The 5,891-nt window shown below is 38.5% G+C and overlaps 1 long non-coding RNA gene across 2 annotated transcripts; it reads left to right on the top strand.

Moving 5' to 3' along the window:
• Positions 1-1,398: 1,398 nt before the first annotated feature.
• On the top strand, positions 1,399-4,460 carry LOC131691029 (uncharacterized). Of its 2 annotated transcripts, none has more exons than XR_009305686.1 (6): positions 1,399-1,663; positions 1,719-1,879; positions 3,004-3,196; positions 3,259-3,728; positions 3,785-3,889; positions 3,950-4,460. It is a non-coding gene; the product is annotated as an uncharacterized LOC131691029 (long non-coding RNA). The 2 variants fall into 2 exon arrangements; XR_009305683.1 differs by having other exon boundaries at positions 1,719-1,946.
• Positions 4,461-5,891: the final 1,431 nt, after the last annotated feature.

Genomic DNA, 5,891 nt, shown 5'->3' with positions numbered 1-5,891 from the left:
CCTTTCAAATTACACTATTGATGGTGGTTTTAAGTGTTTTGTGGTAACGGGAAGCCGCCATCTTGGAATGGCGCCAATCATCAATTTTTTCAAAATGGCGCCAATCATCAATTTTTGCCTTCTACTAATTACTACCTTTCAAACGATTTTCAGTGTTTTATGGTAACAGGAAGCCGCCATCTTGGATTTCAAAATGGCGTCAATCATCAATTTTCGTCTTCTAACAATTACTACCTTTCAAATGACCATCATAGTGATGGTGGTTTTCAGTGTTTTGTGGTAACCGGAAGCCGCCATCTTGGATTTCAAAATGGCACCAATCATCGATTTTTATCTTCTACTAATTACTACCTTTCAAATGACCCCCATATTGATGGTGGTTTTTAGTGTTTTGTGGTAACCGGAAACCGCCATCTTGGATTTAAAAATGGCGCCAATCATCAATTTTCGCCTTCTACTAATTATTAATTTATTATTTAAATGATAGCCATATTGATGGTGGTTTTCAGTGTTTTGTGGTAACCGGAAGCCGCCATTTTGGATTTCAAAATGGAACCAATCATCAATTTTCGCTTTCAACTAATCAATACCTTTCAAATGACACCCATATTTATGGTAGTTTCAAGTGTTTTGTGGTAACCGGAAGGCGCCATCTTGGATTTCAAAATGGCGCCAATAATCAATTTACAGCTTCTACGAATGGCTACTTTTCAAATGATACCCATATTGATGGTTGTTCTTAGCGCGAATGCCAAGCATCCATATAATATATATTGGAAGCCTAAATTTTGGGTTATCCGAACGTTACAGAAATTTTGGGTTATCCGCTCGTTATAAATTTTGGGTTATGCGCTCAGTACTCAAACTTTGGGTTATCCGCTCTTTACTCAAATTTTGGGTTATCTGCTCAGTACTCAAATTTTCGGTTATCTGCTCAGTACTCAAATTTTGGGCTATCCGCTCAGTACTCAAATGTTGGGTTATCCGCTCGTTACTCAAATTTTGGATTATTTCATCGTTACTTAAACTTTGGGTTACCCGCTCTGTACCCAACGCTTGGGTTATCTGTAACCCAAACTTTGGGTAGTTCTCACACTACTCAAAATTTAAGTTCAAAGCTTGTTACCCAAAAGTGAGGAGATGCACTTTAGTCCATTTTGGGTAGGATTCTACCCAAAATTAGGTAACGGCTGGTAAGCGTGTATATCTGTACTATATACTTCAAAGCCCAAAAAGTTCTCTCGAAATCGTCCAACATGGGCCCAACAGTGGACGCCTGTTAAACGATCTGTAGACGTCAGATGAAACCCTGATAGACTATCCAAAATTCGAATCGAACTTCGGAATGATTTCTGTCCGGATTTCAGCTCAAGTTCAAGAACAGATTCCGAAGCCGATTCAGCCGAAACATATTATTAAATCTAGGCTGAAATCCGGACAGAAACCATTCAGTAGTCTGAATCAGCTTTCGTATGGCTGACATGGGTTTAATTTAGTATACTAGTATATATACGTTTACTTGATTTTATTTGCGAAGGCGAACCCAATTCAATTTTGAGTCGAGAATCGTATATGATCCCAGTCATAGGAAAAAGGAAAAAAAATTAAAACTTAAAATAGTATATAAAATACAACAATCATGATTCATAGTCGGTTTACGAAGGTAAGTAGTCAAATAATGTATTATAGCACTAAAGTAATAGTAGTTTGTATTTCAGGAGAATTAGTAACTTCGTAGTTGTTTTTTTTGGAATTGATTATCAGATAAGTATATTATATTATTGGAAATAAGCTGTTTTCTTTGTGTATATTTTCAGCAACTACATTGACAGAACCATACTGGATTGATGCTATATTTTCTAATCTTCAGCATAATGGGGTATATCAGCGCAGTAGTTCGATAAAAAACCAGTGCTTGGTTATTGATTTAAGAGTTCACTCTACATGTATGTATGCGGTAGTTCGGAATTCGCTGGTTTGATGTATTTTGTTTTTTAAACAATAGTAATAGCATATAAAATTGCAACGTGCGTTCAGAGAAAGTTTTGTAATTTATTTATTTGTAAAACTGCTATGATGTTTGTCACATCATACCAGTTCAACTGCAATTTTCCGCTTAGAGCATAAGCTTAGGGCAATGATCAGTTACATCTAAAGTCGCGGTTAATCCTTCATACGAGAAGAATTATCGAAAAGGATGGTATTGATAAAATGGAAAAGTTATGTCAAAAGTTCGAACATACGAAAGGCTATTTAACATTGCATAGGGACAAGTATTTGGGCCGAATAGTAAATTACAAATGCATGTTTCTCAACCACTGCCACAACAGGTATCTCCTAGTATTGATAATTTACTAATCATGTGGAAACCAGGGCTACTATAAGGTCAATGAATTAGTAATTAGAAAATTGCGTTCACAGGTTTATGGTATCGGATAGTGTATCGTATTATTGAAAATGTTGAGAAGTACCCTGCTGTTTATGGCGAAAGGCTCGTTATGTGCAGTAGAAAAAATAAACTTACAACCCTTAAAGGAAGACTTCGAAAACGGCTCTAGACTTACAGGACAATTGCAGAACTAACCTAGATTCTAGGGCATTTCCAGAACATGATATGATAATAGTAGACAACAAAGAAAGGTCTTGTGTGTTTCAAAGCCAACCACAAATATAGTACATGCCGCTACTCAACGAAATCCAGACTGCCGCCCTAAGCAGTTAAAAAAGGCTGTAGCTAATTCTGAATCTACGAAACATATAGGATTTTCGATTGATTGACTCCGGTGTAGTGGAGTGCACTGAAACTGCACCGTTTTTGCACTTTCTAGCAGAAGTGCAGAAAACTAGGTATGTTCCATTGACACTTCTGCTAGAAAGTGCAAAACCAGTGCACTCCACTACACCGGTGTCAATCAATCGAAAACCCCAATAGACATACATTTAGAGTTTTCGATTGAAGGAACTGGTGTAGTTTTCTGCACTGAAATTGCACTTTTCTTGCAGAAGTGTTGTCAAAACACCGACACCATGTTCCATTGATTGGAACTGCAATAAAAAAGTGCAATTTCGGGGCAGAGATTTGGCACCGAAAAATTTGTCGGTGGAGCCAGTGCACTCACCAACACAGACCAACACCAATCACGCAAACGTCAAAGCAACGTTCAAAATGGATGCCAAAACAAATCGGTTATCGCAGGTAAGCGAATATAACTTGGTTTTATTTTTCTGAAATAACAATATTATTTGTTGTAATTACAGAAAACGACAGGGATAGTACCCTTCTGCCGGAATCGCATTTGGTACTCAATGGTTTACCAGCTTTCGACTTCAATTCTGTCGACTAGAGGTATGCGTTTTATTGATTAGTAGCTCCCATTTTCCCGGGCGCGATCTCGATGGGTCCCGCCGAGGTGGCAGAAAACAGTAACGAACTGATCCATACGTAGGAGTAAAATGTTCCAAAGGTGGCCTGGAATTCTACTGGGCTGGAATTTCCCCAAAAAGCGGTTCCGAAGCGGCGATCATCTCCAGAGCCACCATCACTTCCACGTAAAGAAGCAATTCAGTGTGAACCATAAAAGGGAACCGTCGAACAACAGACGAAACCGTTGCCCGTTATCACTATCAACGAAAAGGATTACCAGGTTCTGTAAAAGCTCGGTTCCGGTGGATCCAGTTCAGTGTTTTCGGCCAAACAAATGAGGAATGGCGTTGAATGTGCGTTGAAGGTAGGTGTTCGGGAAAGAATAATTTCAAGAAAATATCTCAAACACATTGTTTTCAGTTGGTGGATTTCGAAGGCGATTCTAGCATAGTAGAAGGCTACTTAAACAAAACGAAACATAGCGAAATTGCAAGGGAATGAAAACGTAGTAGCGCTGTATGACTAGTGAGTATTTATAGAAAAAAAACAGTTCCATGTAATCTAATCGAAACGATGAACTTTTAGTTGTCATGTTGCGGAGTCTAGCCAACTTTACCTGGTAATGGAAAAGGGTGATAATGATCTGCACAAAATCCTGCAAAGCTACCGCAAGGATATCCCGCTGTACATGCTTATGCAAATTTGGTACCAGATAGTACAGTGTGTGCACTACATTCACGAGCAAGGTGTCATCTATCTGGATCTCAAACCGGCCAACTTTCTTATGGTAAACTGATTGACTTTGGCATCGCCAGCAATATCTCCTTCGACTCCACCAGTATTATGAAGTTTTGCCAAGCGGGCACATTCAACTACATCAGCCCGGAAACTTTGACACTTCCGCGGAGAACGGTTCAGCCAACTCCCAGCCCAAGATCCGCAAGTCAAAATGCTGCAGCGATGTCTCAAGTACGATCGAAAGACGAGAGCTCCGACGGCGGATTTGCTTGACTACCCGTTTGACATGGTGATTGGGAAATAAAGATGCTGTAGCAACTTTACATATGTTCATATTTCTCTGTCTTAAAGAACAGAACAAGGTTCATTTGGAACGAAATATATTATGTATTAACGAATTTGATTGGTTGTTTTCCACACCTCTTCCATCAGATCTATGAGTGTGACCTCTTCCAAGTTCTCCTTCAGCTTGCTTCCGGCATTCGCGCTACATGTTCGTATACTTGGTATAGTTCGTGGATGCAGAAAACAGTAACGAACTGATCCATACATAGGAGTAAAATGTTCCGAAAGTGGTCTGGAATTCTAATGGGTCGATGTTCTAGATCCTCTGCAAACCCGACTAGAATGCCTCGAGTCGCAAGGAACCAATTTGCCGGGAGTGACACCACTGGTTGATGAGTAACATTCCTGGAACGCATCTAGTACAGAGTGGAATACTGTTGGTTCGGAACCTTCGTAATGTATTCATGGTTTGGTTCAGAAGCAGAACAGGACAAGTTACTGATTATATCTAATGTGTGTGGAGTTTAAGCAGTGATCGTGAATAGAGTGTTTCGATTTCGTTCGACAAGGTGAAAAGGCAAAAATTATATTCTGATATACGAAGAGTAAGTGGAAGGCTGGTTGGGTAACATGTTATGCTATGGGATTATTATTTGATTATACAGTAAAGACCCGCCTCATAACCTTTTTTGATTATTTAGCTTAAACTTCCCTTAAGGGGGTCTGACAGCGCAAAATTTAAAAAAAAATTATTTTTTTTGCATGTTTCGGATCTCTAAGATAAGAAAAATATGCTCAAGAAAGGATTTGCTCGAATTCAATTTGGTTCGTCTGCTAGAGCCCATCAAACTACCAACTATTAATTTTCATATGAGCGACCAAAATGAAAAAGTCGCAAGGATATATCATGCTTTGCAAAACCCGTTTCAAACATATTAGATAACAAAAATCGGAAATAAACTTCAAGCATAAAAATCGGACAGAAATTCTTCAGCATAACAATTGCTTAAAAAGTTCTCACCCGTAAAACTTGGCAAGGGTGAACCTCCAGTATAAAAATCGTTTAAAAATAAATAAATCGCTCGTAGGAGCATCCATATATCTTGATGTTCAAGATTAAAAGTCGGCTAACAAAAACTACTTTGTAAGAATCGGATGTATTTCGTTCCGGTTTTTTTACTGAAAGTTTTTTAGCCGATTTTTATGCTTGAAGTTTATATCCGGTTTTTATATTCTAATATATTTGAAACGGGTTTTACGAAGCATGTTCTGTCCTTGCGACTTTTATTTTCGGTCGCTCATATGGTGCTGATAAAATCGGGGGTAGCTTAAATCGGGGGCTGATAAAATCGCATGCTGATAAAATCGGGTCTTCACTGTATGAAGAATACATCCAATTTTGTATTAATTGAAAAGTGAACATGACAAATAAAGTAATTTGAAATTAGTCATCTGGCCCTCAATTTACTGGAAGTAGGTTACATTCTTTCCGATAAGGTTATTG

This window comes from Topomyia yanbarensis, chromosome 1 (assembly GCF_030247195.1).
Source record: "Topomyia yanbarensis strain Yona2022 chromosome 1, ASM3024719v1, whole genome shotgun sequence".
Classification (NCBI taxonomy): Eukaryota; Metazoa; Arthropoda; class Insecta; order Diptera; family Culicidae; genus Topomyia; species Topomyia yanbarensis.
Note: the sequence above shows the minus strand (reverse complement) of the source record. Positions and strands in the feature narration are given on the sequence as shown.